Source organism: Nicotiana tabacum, chromosome 21 (genome assembly GCF_000715075.1).
Source record: "Nicotiana tabacum cultivar K326 chromosome 21, ASM71507v2, whole genome shotgun sequence".
In the NCBI taxonomy this organism is placed as follows: domain Eukaryota; kingdom Viridiplantae; phylum Streptophyta; class Magnoliopsida; order Solanales; family Solanaceae; genus Nicotiana; species Nicotiana tabacum.
Genome location: NC_134100.1, coordinates 29,480,153 through 29,498,430, shown reverse-complemented (window position 1 = coordinate 29,498,430; position 18,278 = coordinate 29,480,153). Strand labels below are relative to the sequence as shown.

Below are 18,278 nucleotides of genomic sequence, written 5' to 3'. Positions count from 1 at the left end.
TCCCAATAATGCTGTTGACCAAGCGCTGCTCCTGTATCCGCACATAAGTGCAGAGTGTAGCATCAGCACAACCGACCCCATGTGCTGGTAAGTATCTGGCCTAACCCCGGCAAGGTAGTGACGAGGCTAGGACCAGACTCCAGATAAACCTGGGCAGTTATAATATATACATCGGAAATATAAATAGGTAATAACAGTTTAAAAGTGAGGGGAAAACATGCTTCGGGGAAACATATCAATTCTATCAGAAACTTAATAAAGTATGAAAGAACACTCGATGTCCACAATCGATACAATGACAATACTGTTGCGGCGCGAAACTCGATCCCTTATCATTTAACATTGTTGCGGTGTGCAACCCGATCTAATATAATATCTGTTGCGGCGTGCAACCCGATCCAATATAATATCTGTTGCGGCGTGCAACCCGGTCCAATATAATAGCTGTTGCGGCGTGTAACTCGATCCACAAATATAATTATTGCGGCGTGCTACCCGATCCAATATAATATCTGTTGCGGCGTGCAACCTGATCCAATATAATATATGTTGCGGCGTGCAACCCGATCCAATTATACAGTCAACAATAATCATAATTAACTATCCCGGAAAGGATCAACAATAGACTACACTATCCAGGCAAGGGAACTCAACAGTACAAGTATATACATCCCGGCAAGGGAGAAACAGCCATAACCAAAACTTGTTCCAACATCTAACAATCTCAACTATAACTCAACTAGTTTCAACATCTAACTACCTCAGCTATAACGAAACTTGTTACGACACCTAACTACCCAGCTATAACCAAACTTGTTACAACACCTAACACGAAGAGTCATCAACCTAATAGTCCGTAATATCAATTAAGAACACAATACAAGGGAACCTCAACTCAAACAATAGCCCAGCAAGGGGAAACATAATGATCTCTTCTCTTTCTCACTTTTACTTCACAATTCACTTCACAACTCGAGCCAGTGCTCTAGAGTTTCGATTATCACTTATACTTTCACAATTCATTATACAACTAGAGCCAACGCTCCTCAGTGTTCATAGGTCACAATTCTTTTCACGACTTTACACAACAAATAGAAATCTTCGCCAAGGCATGAATAATACAACGAGATCATGAAAATCACAATATAAGACTCACGGTCATGCTTGACACGAACGCATAGATACTCGCCATTATGCCTATACGCCGTACTCAACAAGAAATAAATAGCAAATAGGACACAACTCCTAATCCCTCAAGCTAAGCTTAGACCAAACACTTACCTCGATGCCACGAACACAACTCAAGGTTCAATTATAGCTTTACCCCTTGATTCTACCGCCAACTCGCTCGTATCTAGTCACAAATTACTTAATTACATCAATAAACGCTAAATGAATCAACCCCAATGCATGAAAATGAGTTTTTCAAAGTTTTACCCAAAAAGTCAAAAATCGCCCCCGGGCCCACATGGTCAAAACCCGAGGTTCGAACCAAAACCCGATTACCCATTCCCCCACGAACCCAAATATATGATTTGTTTTGAAATTAAAATTCAAATCAAGGTCCAAATCCCCAATTTTTGAAAAACCTAGGTTCTACCCAAAACACCCAATTTTCCCCATGAAAATCTTTGATTTTAAGTTGAAATCACATTAAAAGATGTTAATGATTGAAGGAAACTAGTTAAAAGCGACTTACAATTGATTTGGAGAAGAAAAGTTGTTTGAAAAATCGCCTCTTATATTTTTGGGGTTTTGAAAAATGAAAAATAACTGAAAGGTCCGTTTAAATATACTCCTCTCAGACCCTTCCGCGGACCGCATAAAAAATACTGCGACCACGGAGCTTTACCACGGACCGCGAGAAATCGAGCATGACCGTGAAGGCTTGGCCTTGCTCACCGCAGACCGCACAAATCCCACCGCGGTCGCGGAGTCCCCACCGTGGCCGCGAAGCTTCCACCGCGGACCGCGACACCTCGCTTCAGAGACCTGCAATTTCTCTGAATCTGCAACTTCTTCCTAAGTGTAAAAACATTCTGAAACTCACCCGAGCCCTCGGGGCTCCAAACCAAGTGCCATACTAACTCAAAAACATCATATGGACTTAGTCGTGTAATCAAATCATCAAAATGACCTCATGAACATCAAATTAAATCTCGAAATCAATGAAATTTTCTCAAAACTTCTTTAAACACAAATTTTGCAATTTAAGTCCGAATCACGTCATATGACATCCGTTTTTTACCAAATTCCACAAAAATGTCTTAAATCATATATAAGACCTGTACCGGGTACCGAAACCAAAATACGGGCCCGATACCATCATGTTCTAATCAAATTTCATTTCAAATTTCTTTAAACAATTCCAGAAAACAAGTTCCTTTAAAAATTCATTTCTCGGGCTTGGGACCTCGGAATTCGATTCCGGGCATACGCCCGAGTCTCATATTTTCCTACGGGCCCTCCGGGACCATCAAATCATGGGTCCGGGTCCATTTACCCAAAACATTCACCGGAGTCAAATTAGCTCATTTTATAAACAAAACTTATCGTTTTTCACAGATTATCATATTTAAGCTTTCCGGCTACGTACCCGGACTGTACATGCAAATCGAGGTGGATTTAAATGAGGTTTTCAAGGCCTCAGAACACAGAAATTTTGTTTTACAGTTTTTCCCGAACCCCAATACGAGGGTTCCTCGCTTTAACTAATATTCATTATGGTCACGTTCCTGCTCCGTTTGACTTACTGGGAAATCGAGGTGTTCGGTGGGTCCGATTTTACCCATATACAAATAGTCCCCTCGTTTCTCAGGGAGTAGGCTTGCCGAAATAATGGGAAATGACAGATGACTCCAGCTCCTTCCTTTGTACATTACGACGAGGGAGCCAAAACGTCCCATCAACTGCATCATTCTAACTTCGGACACATGTCGCTAACCGCCAGGTTATCTCCGAATGCGAAGCGTCGGCTATTTCCCTATAAAATCTTCCTCCTTTTGTCCTTTTTCTACTTTTAAACCAAATCACTACCTTCGAGCTTTCCAGCCGTCATCAAACCTTCTGCAAACCTTTATATCTTCATCCTTGTTCTTCAATTTGCCATAACAATCTCCAGATTTCTGCCCAATTTTCTTCAAATCTTCATACTTTGTTCTTCATCTTCAAAACCAATTTTTCTAAAACTTTGCGTTCATTTCTTAGATTTTCAAACACTCCCCCTAGATGACAATGGCTAAAACATCAAAACCATTCCTCAACAAGTTGCCTCTTCATCTTCTCAACCGGCCACTGGTACTGAGGTGGTTGCCCCTGAGGTGGTTGCCCTCAAAACGACTTCCCCTGTTGTGGCTGCTAATGAATCGGCCGTCGAGCCTCCCTCGTCGGCATTCATTCCTGGGGCTGCTCCATTGTAGATGATTTCAAAGTCGAGAAGCCCTTGCGTAAATAGGACTGGGATGAAGAAGTTTCGAGGTGCATATGTTCTGTGACTAAAGATGTTCTTCCCATAGTTCGTAAGGACTGCAATTGGGAAGGCAAAAATGCATTGGTGCCCGGGCCGAGGATGCCATAACTACCCACGTGGAGGGGTACTTAAGTGTTTACACAAACCCCTTCACACTGGGCCCGATAGACCTGATCATTCTAGACTTTTACAAGAGGCATGACGTGTGCCTCGGGCAAATCCACCCATTGTTGTGGAGGGTTATGACCCTCCTCCGCTATTTCATGAATAATACCGCATCTCATCGGTTCACGATCAACCATCTGCTTTGATTATACAGTCCCCAGATATTCCAAGGGGGACTAATCAAAATTACTCGCCGGGCCAGCAAGGCCCTGCTTCTCCAATATCGACGAAGAACAAAATCGGGGCTGGCAGGAACTCTTTGTCCGAGTGAAAACCGAGGATTTGATCCCCCTAGAATACATTCCATTCTCCAAGAAATCGAATGCGTCTCGTAAGTACAATTCCCTCGTAAAACATCAAAAATTCTTCTTCTTTCATTTTTATCTTCTCATTCATGCTTGTGGCTATGCAGCTGTCGCCCGGTTCCAAATGTTGTCCCTCTACTAAAGGAGTGGATCGAGGGAATCTGTACTCAGATGTCATACTTCGAGCGCATATGGTGCAGACTCTCGAAAGGCCGATGGGAGGCCCGTTCTCATGGTAAGGCCTCTTTCCGAGTAGCCAACACTATGCCTCCACCTTTCATTATACTAACTCTTTTTCCCTCTTCGTTATTGCATGTTTGCCTAAGACCACCGAACTTAGGCCTTCAGAAGGGGATGAAGATGTGCCCCCATCCGTTTATCCATTCGTTGTTGTTGCGGAGCAAAAAAAAGAAAAGGAAGGGTAAACCCTCGGGCTCCCCAGGCTCTAAGGTGAATAAGCGGGTGCTCCGCACGCCCAAGAGGGGCTCTAGTTCCCAGGTGCTGGACTCTGACTCCTTCCTCTGACTTAGGGACGAGCCGGAGGATGAATCTATTTTTGTAACTCATTGGGACTGGGATGCATCTGAGGAGGAGACTCGTGAGATCGACCCCTTTCAAACTCAAAAGATTGACATGGATACCTGGGGTGAAACTTCCCAGGATGCCGGTTCTACTCCAAAGGAAGCACCCGAGGTAATTGAGATATCTAGGATGCCCCTATACTGAGTCTATGCTCGAGGAGGCCCAAGCAAGAAAGGAGAAATCTAACAAGGGGGCCAAGGTGCGGAAGATCCCCTTCACTCCTTTTACGACGGAGTGGATTCGTCCGTTTTGGAAGACTTCTCCGGGTCGGGCTACTTGTAAGTTCCGAAGAAAGACACTTTATCGGAAGCTGGCGGGCCGAGCTCGAGCTCGAATTTGGTTAATCAGTTCCCCGTTCCGAGCGTGGATCCCGATCGCAAGAGGTCGATCATACTGACCGTCCCGGAGGATGCTCAGGTTTTGTCAACTCGTGTGGGGGTATCTAGCTATCTCCAATGCCTGGTGAACGAGGAGGACCAGGCAAAAATGCATGCGGTAAACGTGCCATGCCTTTTCAATGAGGCGCAACAGGCACTGAACAGGGTAAGGTAAGACATTGTTTCCTTCCATCTACCTTTAGTTATCAGTGTTTGATGTTTCTCACGCTTACTTTGCCTTTTTGCAGGCCTCGGTACTTCTCTATGAGAGCTTCCTTCGGCACTGGGTTGGGGTCAATCAACTTGAGCTTGAGATTAAGGAGCTTGCCCAAAAAAGGGACATGTACAATCTTCTTAGCGAGCAGCAAGAGGGGGTCGCCAAAAGCCTCCAGGCCGAGCTGGATGCAGCTCAGAAAGAGGCATCGACCTTAAGGCAGGAGCACGCCGACTTGGTGGAAAAGGTAAAGGTTTTCGAAGATAGAAACGAAGGTCCGGTTGCAAAGGCTAACAACAATACTTCTCAGGTCCAGCAGAAGATCGACCAGATCGACCAGCTCTGCAAGGAGATGGATGAGATCTAAGTTATGCCTGACTAGTGGAAAAGCAATATGGACTTGCTGGCCTCGGAGAAGGAGACCGCCCAGACCAAGCTGTCTTCGGTGGAAGTTCGGCTTTGGGTGGCGAAGGAGAAAGACGATACACAGGCTTAGCAAAATGAGGACCTCCAAGCACGACTGGGATCGACCATCGCTAAACGGGATGCCCTTGGCAAGGAACTTGAAACAATGAGGTCTAGGTTAGAAGCAACCTCGATTGATGTTGACGAGATGGTGGCCCAATATAAGGCCGATGTTGAAGCAGCTGAGGCCCGCTTGAAGACTACTGCTGAGTATGTAAGGCGGCTATCCCGAGGGGAGACCCTTGAAGAAATACATGCCCGAGGCTTCGGCCTATCTGCCGAGATCGAAGAGGCAAAAAGACTCGAAGTCGAGGCGAAAAGGCTAGCTGAATCCCGAGGTGAAGAGGGCTCTGAAGAATCCGAAGGCCCCGACGGTTCTGGTGACGAGTCGGGTCCTGGTGAAGACCAAGCAGAGATGCCTTAGGATTTTTTTTGTTTTATTTTTGTATCTTGTACATGTGCTAGAAGGGTATTGCCCGCGCCAGCATGGGCCAATATCATGATAGTTGAAACTATAATTTTTGATCAACTTTATTTTAATATGAATCTGCAGATTATAAAAATGTATGCATCTAAATTAATATCAAATTAGATATTGAGTAAAATTTTAAGATAACAATATAGAAATTGTCCGAAAAGATTATAACACTCTAATATCAATTATGCTTCGGGCATTCGTAGACCTCTCTCCCTTTCGTAAGCTCCACAAAAAAATAGGAGCTGCCTTGTCGCTTCCTAACGATAAATGTTAGGGGAATAAAGAAAGATGAGTTACTCCAAATGCCGTGGCGTGCAATTTTACATTTCACAACATAGGGAAGCTGAACTTATGTCTCAATTAAGAAGCTCATCAGCACATCTCTTAAACTCTAGATGCTCCAAAATTCATGAATTGCAGCCATTCATATCAACCAATAATTTTTCAAATGGTGCAAATTCTCTGTAATTATTTTTTTCAGAAGAAAAAAGATAGCGAGGAAATGGAACCAAATTGGCAATTCACTGTCAATTCACCCCGCCACAGCAAATGGTCAAGCAAAGGTCTCTAAAAGTTCAAACATCTGGCCTTCTTGGATACTACCCTTCAGAGTATTCTGTGTCCTACCAAAATCATCACCTGAATTTTTTTTCTTGATTTCTAGTCTGGAATAGCAAATATTGATATAGAGCTCCTCTTGGTCGTACTTGACTCCAATGAGCAAATATTGACACAGGGCCCCTCCTGGTCGTACTTGACACCAATGAGCTTGACTGGTCATGGATATAGATGCCATCCTCAGAAGTGAAAAAATTGCCAGGCTGCAAATACTACAAATTAGCCTCTTATGAAGCTTTAACTAAATCCTGCCCCGAAAAAAGGGAAATATGTAACAAGAGGTAACAAAGATGCACGAAAATGTCCCAAAAATTTACTTTGCCACTCTAAATAAGATAGGCTCCCGCGTAAAAACTGGTTAGAAGCAAATGACAGACCAAAGCTTACCTGCTAATAAAAATTTCTTTATTCTTGCATTCAATGGGGCTTCACTCTTTCATGTGGCACATTTCTATGACCTTCTCTTTTGCACAAAATGACGCAACAGTTCTTATACTTCCAAGAGAATTATTCAAAACTTAACTTGCCTCCTCATACATTGTCTGTGAAAAATAAGATTAACCAGTCACGTTATCGTCGAAATATTTTGACAATATTAGAAAATAATACTCCCTCCGTTTCAATTTATGTGAACCTGTTTGACTGGGCACGGAGTTTAAGAAAAAATGAAGACTTTTGAAATTTGTGGTCCTAAACAAAGCAAAAAGGGACCCAGAGTATTTGTGTGGTTATAAAAGCTTCTCATTAAGGGTAGAATTTAAGTTTAGGCTAAATTGTTACCAAATTTAGAAAGGAGTCATTCTTTTTGGAACGAACCAAAAAGGAAATAGGTTCACCTAAACTGGAACAGAGGGAGTAACTAATTAACCATCTAAGTAGTATTAGTAAGCTTTCTAGCTTGGCTAATCTATGATCTAACTGATGTTTGAGAACAACTTTCAAGTTTAAGACTAGGAACACCTTTTAACTTTAGGACTTAATCATCATATGACTCTGATTTCTTGCTGCTGCAAAACTGCCAACATACCGGACCAATCTAAAACTTATATTCTTCTCTCCTTGGTAATTTTAATAGCACCAAATTCTCAATCCCTCATCCATCTATTCCATAAAGTATCCAATTCATATCCCTCCCCAATTTTTTATATGATTATATGGTCATTGCTATTCCTACTAATTCCAGTAATTATGTTATCTTTCTGAGACATTTTAGATGTCTAAATCTATACATTTTGGTGATGCTACACAGTGAGTCTTTTTGACTCTACATATCTCCAGAAAATGGAACTTCAAACAATGAGAAGTTCTTGATCCTAATCAGACAGAGCCATCGAAACATAACAAAACAAAACTGTGCCCTAAAGCCTTGCATGGGGCAGAAAGAAGAAAAAGCAACCAAAAGTTCCAAGAAACTTTGATGATGACATTCATTCTCCAGATAAGTATAAAAAAACACACACCTGCATAGAAAATTGTGAGTAGTCCTTTCTCCAACAATGGTGTCATTACTTTAACCAATCAAAACCACGAATATAACAAGAGCTGAATATCTAAACTACAAAGAGACTCCCAACTAAACATAGATTTTCCACTATACAGTCAAACTGCTGATCCTCATATAGAATTTCCATTAAACAAAGCATAAGAACACCACAAAAAACGATACTGTTCAAACGAATGAAAAGGATGATCCTAAGAAGAACATTACCAAGCACACCGCACGTAGAAATAGACTTGCAAAAAGAATTCAAATAGGGCATGCTCTTATGCTGTGAAGCATGAATTAGGACTATGAAAACTACTTTTTAGATATTTCTTTAACTATCTTGAAACATGATTAATTTAGCAGAGCGTAAGAGAAATATAAAAACCTTGATGTGAAACAAAGAAAGTACCTAGAAACAGAGCGAGCAGGGCAAAAAAAACCTGGAGCGCGAGAGAGACGCAAAGCGATGAGAGTATTTACCCCGAGGAGACACTGCCGAATGACAGTTAGTAAACATGCTAAATCTTTTGAAGGTGATAGATAAGAGAGTCAGAAACTAAACTTTCTGCTCTGGCTGCTATAGCTCCGTCGAGGGCTCTTGCTTCTTGAGTAACTTCTGCCTCTTGAATAATTTGGACTTGGGCTCCTGGAATAACTACGTCACTTATTATACTCCTCCACCTAAAGAGTAGATAACTGAGTTAAATTAATGCATAAACAAAGCACTGGATCTAAGATTTCTACTACTGACAGAGAATAGACCCTAATATACGCTTGAGAGAGCTGATTGCGAAAGAGAGAGTCATCAAGTTTCCTTATCTCGAAAAGAATGAAACAAAAAAAGAGATAAATGAGGAGACTGACAAAAAAGCAAGGAATTAATTAAACCAGAAAACCATTTTTATTCCAGAGGAGAAGAAGAGATGCTACTGGTTTATATAAATCTTCCATGGAATTAATGCACACCACCTTAGATATTTATGACCTCTTAGCTTGATACATAGACATCACAAAGAAAATAACCTTACTGTTATCACGCTTATGCTATCTATATATATGAATGTCTTTCATGGAACTAATGCACAACATATATATATATAAAACATCTTTCATGGAACTAATGCACAACACTTTAGATATCTATCACTCCTTTTAAGAGTAATGCTAGGAGTATAGACATCACTCCAATATCAGTTAATTTTCCTAAAAGTTCAGTAAAAATAGTTGTCAGTGATGTTTTACTTTCAGAATTCCAATTATGTATAATGTGTTTTCCTTGCAGAGGACTACCCTTATAATTTTTCATGCCCAAATTATAGCCGATAAGAACATCACAAGGTAGAACCGATTATGTCTGTGAAGCAAATTAAAATGATTATGACAAATATAATTGGTTATTACATCCTTCGACGTACCTATGAGCTTACGTAGGACCAATAATTTAACGCCAGAAAATATAAGAGTAAGACAATGTGATAGAACAAGTTTTGTATTGCCTCTAAGTATCCATATAGGAAAAGAATTACTATCCAGCAGCCTCAATGTGCTTTGTGTGAAGAACTCTAGACTTAACTTAGCACAACCCTTGGATGGTTTTCTAACTGAGTCATCTGTTGGTTTACACTATAAAAAAATAAGCACATATGTAACGGCACAATAAATATTAACAAACAAATGAATAATCACAATTTATTGCAAACAGGGTAAGTCTATTTCAGTTCTACAAGAATAGATGGCTTTTCTTTCTTATTTACATGACATTAGAATAGTGGTAGTCCAAATGGTAGATAGTGTAATCAAGTTGATATGTGGATATTTGAAAATTATCTCTTGATTGTCAAATCTACTGCAAATCACTGTTAAACTCTTATCACCAATTTCATTATTCTTTTTCCACAAAGCTATTAACAAATCCATCAACATTAATGTTAGTAGATTTTAACCAGCAAAGATTACTTTAGAGAACTTCCACAAGCAAGCTACAATCAGAAACACTCACCAAACAAACCAAACATGATAAACAAAAATAATATAGACGGGTTGAAGTCACCGGAAGCTAGAACAAAGAGTCTTAATCCCCATAATAGATTGCCAGTTGCAATGGAGTGGATGTTTGAGGAAGATCTCGAGTGGAATTATTTTGCTGATTCATTTTCCTCTTGGTTGCCACATGCACTGCCCCAGAGATTCAGATCATATTTCAAAAGAAGAGAAAGAATAAACACTTCAAAGTCAGATTAAAAAGCAACATTCATAGAGATCAAGAGAAAAAAAACAAGATTTGGTCAATATTTGGGAGTATGGTTGGAGCTTGAAGATGGGAAAAGGATGAAAGAAAGAAATAGAGAAATAAGGTGCAGTTGCTACGAAAATAAAGGAAGGAAGATGCGATGGCTGCGGAAATAAAGGCCATGTAAGAAAGCGCTATCAACTAACACGTGCAATAACTAAAATACCCTTGATATGAAATTTATTGACCAAAAACACACACGTCGAAACTTGTGTTTTTCTATATTATAGAAATTTTGTTGATGTCGTTTTTGTTGGGCCTATGTAAAGATATTCCGGAATATATATTTTCCCCCTTTGGCAATTTCAATTGTTTCAGCATATTTTCATAATTTTTATTTTCGAAAATAATTCTAATACCTTAGCATAAGATCTAATGTAATAACCAGTCATTTGTTTTTCGGAGGTTCAAACAGGACCCGACCTCGATGCAATTTCTTATCTGCTCGAATCTTTGAAAACTCGGAGTGATCGGGAGTTTTCAAAAATGCTTAAGTATTCTTAGACGATGTTTTTGCCGAGGGTAACCTTTTGGTAAGTTTTGAATTTTTATTGAAGGCCTTATGTTTTGGAAACGGGCTTCAGACGTCTCCGAACCATTTTTTATCGTGGCTGTAGCCACTTGGGTTTAGGCGCTACCTAATATGCTTTGTGCCCCGAGGATTTGATAGCCCGAGATGTCCAAGTTTATTTCGGACAACAGTCCCCAAGCAGGAGCAGCCCTTGGGCTCGATAGTCCCCGAATAGAAGTAGCCCTTAGGCTCGGATGGGGGTAGCATTTGGGCTTGATAGTCCCCGAACAGGGATAACCCTTAGGCTCGATGCTTTAAAAGTCAGAAATATATAATAGCAAGGTGGGAAATTTTTTTCACTTCTGTGTGTAAAGTACATGATTGAAAGAGTATAAAGCTTGGATTACGACTACGGTGGGCTATGTGGGCACGATTCTTTTGACCGTTTGGCCCTTTTAATAAATCTTAACCACCGGTCCTAAGCTGTTTAATTATAAAGTTCCCTTCTTATCTTGATAAGAAGTCCAAACCGAGGGTGACGACCCCCAGTATTCGAGGTCGATCTTGTGAGGGCTCGGATACTGTTGATGCGACCATTGACTCCGATTATAAACCAGTCTTCAATTCTAAGTTAGCAGGATTTACTGTTGCCTTGTTAAAACCTTGCTGGAAAACTCATTTGGGACAAAATCGGTTCAGGAGAAAAAGAATACAACACGTGCTTTTAGACCTAATAGTCATGCTCCTCTTTGGTTGTTGCCTGCAAGTGTTAGTTCGGTTCGTATTGTTATAAAAAGGTGAATGAGGTCGTACCTTAGCAGCATTAACGCTTTAAGTGTGTCACATTCCAATTATTCGGTAGTTGTGCACCGTTTCCTGCTTCTAGTTTGTATGAACCTTTGTCGGTAATCCCGACGACTCGATATGGTCCTTCCCAATTTGGATCCATCTTTCCTTCGTTTGGGTTCCGGGTGTGCAGTGTTACTTTTCTTAATACGAGGTCTCTAATATTGAAGTATTGGAGGTTGGCTCTTCGGTTATAGTTCCTTTCTATCCGCTGCTTCTGGGCGGCCAACCGGACTAGGGAGACCTCGTGCCTCTCGTTTAATAGTTCTAGGCTCGTGTTTATGGCTTCACCGTTTGATTCTTCGGTCGCATATCGGAACTTGAGGCTCGGTTCCCCCACTTCGACCAGTATTAGTGCTTCGTCACCATAGACCAACGATCACGGGGTGGCCCCGATACTAGATTTTGAGGTTGTATGGTATGCCTACATGACTTCGGGCAGAATTTCCTTCAATTTCCCTTTGGCATCGATCAACCTTTTCTTCATGGTTTGAAGTATGGTCTTGTTTGTAGATTTCGCTTGTCCGTTTCCACTAGGGTGGTAGGGTGTGGATAGAATCTGTTGGATCTTGTGGTCTTTGAAAAACTTGCTTACCTTACCGCTGATGAACTGCTTCCCGTTATCACACATGATCTCGATCGGTATCCTGAACCGACATATTATATGGTCCCAAATAAAATCGATGACTTCTTTCTCAGACTTTCTCGAACGCTTGAGCTTTGACCCATTTAGAAAAATAGTCAGTCATAAAAAATATGAATTGAGCCTTACCAGGTGCCCATGGTAGGGGACCGACAATGTCCATTCCCCATTTCATGAACGACTAAGGTAATGAGACCGAGTGTAGTAGTTCTCCAGGTTGATGGATCATCAGAGCATGTCTCTAACAACCGTCGCATTTTCGTTTAAAGTTCCTTGTGTCTTTGTCCATATTGATCTAGTAATAGTTCATTATCTTCCAAACCAACGATTCTGCTCCTGAATGGTTTCCGCAGGTGCCTTGTGAACTTCTCTCAAGATGTATTCGGTGTCTCCTGCAAGTAGACAGCAAGTGGGCCATCTTCTTCTGTACAAAGTACCCTCGGACAAGCTAAACCTAGCCTCCATTGTGTGCAAAGCTCTCGACTCTTTAGGATATGAGGGTAAATTCCTAGTCTTCAAGTAGTCTATATACTTATTTATTCAGTCCCAATTCAAACTTGTTGAGTTTATTTCGGTGTGGCCTTCTTCCACTACTGATTTCATGAGCTGTACGACCGTTCCTGAGCTGAATTCGTCATCATCAACCGATGACCCCAGGTTAGGTAGAGCATCAGGTTTGCTATTTTGATCCCGAGGTACGTGTTGTAAGGTCCATTCTTTGAATTGATGCAGCATTACTTGTAATTTGTCTAAGCACCTTCTCATTCATTCCTCTTTTACTTCGAATGTCCCATTGACTTGATTTACCACAAGAATGGAGTCGCACTTAGCTTCGACCACTTCGGCCCCCGGCTTTTGGCCAATTGAAGACCTGCAATCATGACCTCATATTCGGCCTCATTGTTAGTCAATTTCACAGTTCTTATAGATTGACTAACTACGTTACTTGTTGGAGGCTTTAACATGATGCCTTGTTTGGTCCCCTTTGTGTTTGAGACACAGTCTAAAAAGAGGGTCCAGATTCCCGAGGAAGTCCCCGAGGTTAACAATAATTCCCGTTCGACTTCGGGTATTAAGGCTAGTGTGAAGTCATCCATGAAGTCTGCCAAAATTTGAGATTTGATAGTGGTTCGGGGTCGATATTCGATATCTTACCCGCTAATCTCTACGGCCTATTTGGCCAACTGGCTCAAAAGCTCGGGTTTGTACATTATGTTCCTTAGTGGGTTAGAAGTTACGACGTATATGGGGTGGCATTAAAAATACAGTTTTAACTTCCTGGAGGATCTTAGCAAAGCGAGCGCCAATTTTTCTTAGTGAGGGTACCTTGTTTTGGCCTCGCTCAGAGTTCTACTAACATATTAGTCAGGAAATTAAATACCTTCCTCTTCCCGAACTAAGACTCCACTTACCGCTATCTCAGATACCGCCAAGTACATGTACATCTGCTCGTTCACCTTCGGAGTATGGAGTAGGGGTGGACTCGAGAGGTACCATTTAAGTTCTTCCAAAGCTTGTTGACACTCCGGAGTCCATTAAAAGTTATTCTTCTTCTTAAGTAATGAAAAGAATTGATGGCTCTTATCGTAGGACCTTGATATAAATCGGCCCAAGGCGGCTATGCGTTCGATTAGCCTCTGAACGACCTTGACACTATCTACCACGGTGATATCTTCTATAGCTTTAATTTTATCGGGATTGATCTCGATCCCTCGGTTGGATACCATGAATCCAAGGAACTTTCCGGATCCAACCCCGAATGCGCATATCTTCGGGTTTAGCTTCATATTGTATCTCTTCAATATGTTAAAGGTTTCCTGCAAATGTTTCAAATGGTCCTCTGCTCGCAGGGACTTAACTAACATGTCGCCAATGTAAACTTCCATTGATTTTCCTATTTGTTCTCCGAACATCCGGTTTACTAGGTGTTGATAGGTGGTACCAAAATTTTTTAATCCGAGCGGCATTATGTTATAACAGTAGATGCCGAATTTAGTGATAAAAGAAGTTTTTTCTTAATCGCCTTGGTCTATCCAGATTTTGTTGCACCCAGAATAGGCGCCGAGATAGCTGAGTATCTCGTGCCCGGCTATCCCATCAATCATTCGATCAATGTTAGGCAAAGGAAAAGATTCCTTAGGGCACGCCTTGTTCAAGTTTTTGTAATCAACACACATTCTTAATTTATTTCCCTTTTTAGGTACTACCACTACGTTAGCTAACCAATCCGGGTACCTAACTTCCCGAATGGAACCTATTTTAAGGAGTTTGGGTACCTCGTCTTTGATGAATGCATGCTTGACTTCGGACTAAGGCCTCATCTTCTGTTTAACCGAGTGGAACTTTGGATCCAAGCTCAGCATATGAGTGGTTATTTCTGGCGAGATCCCTATCATATCAAGATGGGACCAAGCAAAACAATCCATGTTAGCTATAAGGAATTCAATGAGTTTTTTCTTGAGCTCGGGAGTTAACTCCGTTCCTAGGTATACCTTCTGATCGGGAAAGTGTTAGATTATATGACTTGCTCTACCTCCCCGACCATTGACTTGGTGGCATCGGAATCATCAGGGTGATGAACGACCTAGGAACTCCGTAATCATCATCCTCGCCTGCTATTTGCTCCTCCAATTTGGTTGGGGCCGGTGTCGGTGATTGCTATTTAGTTTTGGCTAGATCAGTTAGAAATTCCCGGAGGTGTCCGCTATTGAATAATCGGGATACTTCTTCTTTTAGTTGTCGGCAGTCTTCGGTCTTATAGCCATGAGTTCCATGATACTTGCACATCAGATTGAGGTCTCTTTGGGCAGGATCAGACTGTAATGGCCGAGGCCACTTGGTATCTTTAATGTGTTCGATGGAAGATATGATGCTGGTAGCATCGACAGTGAAGTTGTATTCCGATAACCTCGGTGCCTCCCTGGCCCCGAGTGGCCTGTCGAAACCATTTTTGCCCATGAGTCCCAGGCTATTATGACCTCGATCGCTTATTTTTTCATTCCTCACAGGGTTACGTCCGGATTTGCTGCCACTTCGATCCCTGCTAGACGGTTGACACCAATCTCTACTTAGTCTTGGTTTATGATCGACGACTCTTTTAGACCTGTAATTAGTTCTGATCTGATATATGGACCCCGAGAGGTCCCCAAGTTGATTGTCCTCGAATCTAATTTTCGATTGGAACCTGTTATGGACGTCAGCCCATGTTATCGCCAGGCACTCTATCAAATTCTATTTCAGCTGCTGCAAAGACAAGGAGCTTTGGGGGTTGAACTGTTGAGTGAAAGCCTGAAACGCCCAATCGTCCGCAACCGGGGGTAGGTCCATTCGTTCCATCTGAAACCTCGACACGAATTTCCTGAGCATTTTGTTATCCCTTTGTTTCACTTTGAAAAGGTTTGATTTTCTAGTCTCGACCTTGATGGCTCCGGCATGAGCTTTTACGAAGGCATCCGCAAGCATAGTAAACGAATCAATGGAATTAGGGGGTAGGTTGTGATACTATATCATTGCTCCTTTAGACAAGGTTTCTCTGAACTTTTTCAGTAGAACCGACTCAATTTCGTCGTCCTCTAAGTTATTTCCCTTGATGGCACATGTGTTGGAAGTCACATGCTTATTCGGATATGTCATCCCATTGTACTTTGGAATTTCGGGTATGAGATGCGCTCGGAGGGAAAGGTTTTTGAACAATTTTCTTGGAATCCAGGCCTTTAAATATCGGGGCCGCTCCTGGGATTTGATCAACCCTAGAGTTATAGGTCTCCACCTTTTTGTCGTTGACTTCGATTTTGTTTTCTCCTGATTCCACCTGCTTTATCAGTTTCTCAAGCATCTTTATTATCTCGGGGTTGGTTCCAGGTTCAACTTCACCCGGCCTTTCCATGTCCGGTTAGTTTCTGCGGGTATTTTTTCGATATGGTTCGGGCTCAATTATGCTGGGGGCGTGGCATTAGTTCTTCAACTGAGCTATCACTGCCTGTTGAGCCTATAAAATTTTGAAGATCACCCGCAAATTGATCTCATCACCTTCGCCTTCGTGTGTACTCCGGTCTATCAATGGGGCTCCCCCGTGAATGTTGTTTTTGGGGTCGTAGACAAGTTTGCATCGATAACCACATGTGAGTTAGCATCGATCGGGTCCGCGACTGGAACTCCGTTGGGGTCAACATGAGGCACCCCGTTGCTGGGCACCACATTGTTGTTCTCGCCATGGTGGCTAGACTTAGCATCAACGTTCAAATGAACAGATTGAGAGTTAGACATTTTTAACTTGACCTGAAATTAAAATCTCAAAGAACAAGTGTACAACAGAGCGCTTTATGAAAATTTGTATCAAATTATCACTATTATCCCTAGCCCCACAGTGGGAGCCAAATTGTTTACCCTAAAAACGGATAACAATTGAATTTATATATGTTTTTAAGGATATATGAATTAATTTAATACAAATAATTAATGAAGTTAGATTAAGCAAATGAAAGACGTAATAAATGGCCAACTAATGATAAGGGTGATTCTGAGCTTGGTTGATGGCTCGATGAGGAACCTTCCCTCGATTCCAAGCTTGCACTTATGGAGAATTTAAGAGCAAAAATAAGAACTTTGAGCAACACAAAGATTTGAAATAAATTGCCTTGATATGCGTGTTGCAATGTGTCCCCTGAATAATAAGATTTTCCCTTTATATAGTAGTAAAGTTTTACCCTAAGTACAATTCTAAGAAAGGTACAAATCTTTTGTTTTGCTAATCACTGATTTTCTGCCGATATGGGCCGAGATTCATGCTGTGATATCCGGTAGGGAACGAACATCACATCCCTTTGTTAGCCGTGTGCAGTTGTTTGGTAATGCTCTGTGAAGTCTTGATCCTCGAACTGGAACCCGGAGGACATGGCCCCGATATCCCCGTGGGTAGGTGTTTTTCCCAAGCCCCGATATGAGGGGCACCTCGCTCTGACTTCAATTCATTACGGTCACGTTCTTTCTCCATTTGATTTACCGAGAAATCGAGGTGTTCAGTTGCCCGGTTTTACCCGTATACAAGATAAATTTCCCTTTTATGAGATACAATATTGAAACAAATATAAGTTGCATCAAAGTTCCAAAATTTAACCTAAGTAGATAGGACTTTCCTTTTCATTTCAAGATATCTTGTTAGTTTTGTTAAGACGTCTCTGTTAGGGCAAGCGTACAATGAAATGACAAAAATATTGACTGATGTTTTAGCGTTGAAACATGATTCCATTTTTTGGTTGAAACTTTACCGAGTAAGTAAGGGTTTAAGTTCTACATATTAATGGTATTAAAAAATTAACAGAATCAGATTACTTATTAGATAATTGCATGTACATCTCTTGATAAATGTTACTCCATAATTAGTAAACTAGTAAAAAAGATAACTTGCCTACTGCCACAAGTTATCGTTGATCGTATAAAATAATATTTACATTATCTGTATATATAATTTAAATCCAATAGATAAATATGTTTCTACTTTAACAACTTAAACTTTTTGATAAATGGTTATTTAATGGGACTTAGTAAAAAAGATGCAAAGTTCCTTCATTCAAGTCACACGACCACTTATAATCAAACATATTTCAGATGATTGGAAAGGGTATCATGTTCAAATAAATATGTTTTTCCTAACATTTTATATTTTTTAGATGAAGTTGTCATTCAATTGTTTTCAGCAGGAACAATATTTCCTTAAAGTTAAAACTAATACAATTAACAATTGTAGATGCTATCTGAGTAATAATAATATGAAAGCACAGGATAGATAGGCTAATTCTTGACTAGTCTATGTTCCAACTTGTTAAGGAA

At 41.0% G+C, this 18,278-nt stretch overlaps 1 long non-coding RNA gene across 3 annotated transcripts; it reads right to left on the bottom strand.

The window, feature by feature from the left end:
- Positions 1–6,781: 6,781 nt before the first annotated feature.
- Positions 6,782–10,541, bottom strand: LOC107782961 (uncharacterized). Of its 3 annotated transcripts, none has more exons than XR_001647374.2 (4): positions 10,159–10,541; positions 8,569–8,840; positions 7,061–7,215; positions 6,782–6,876 (listed from the first exon to the last, which is right to left on the bottom strand). It is a non-coding gene; the product is annotated as an uncharacterized LOC107782961 (long non-coding RNA). The 3 variants fall into 3 exon arrangements; XR_001647376.2 differs by having other exon boundaries at positions 8,640–8,840; XR_012704548.1 differs by having other exon boundaries at positions 6,790–6,885.
- Positions 10,542–18,278: the final 7,737 nt, after the last annotated feature.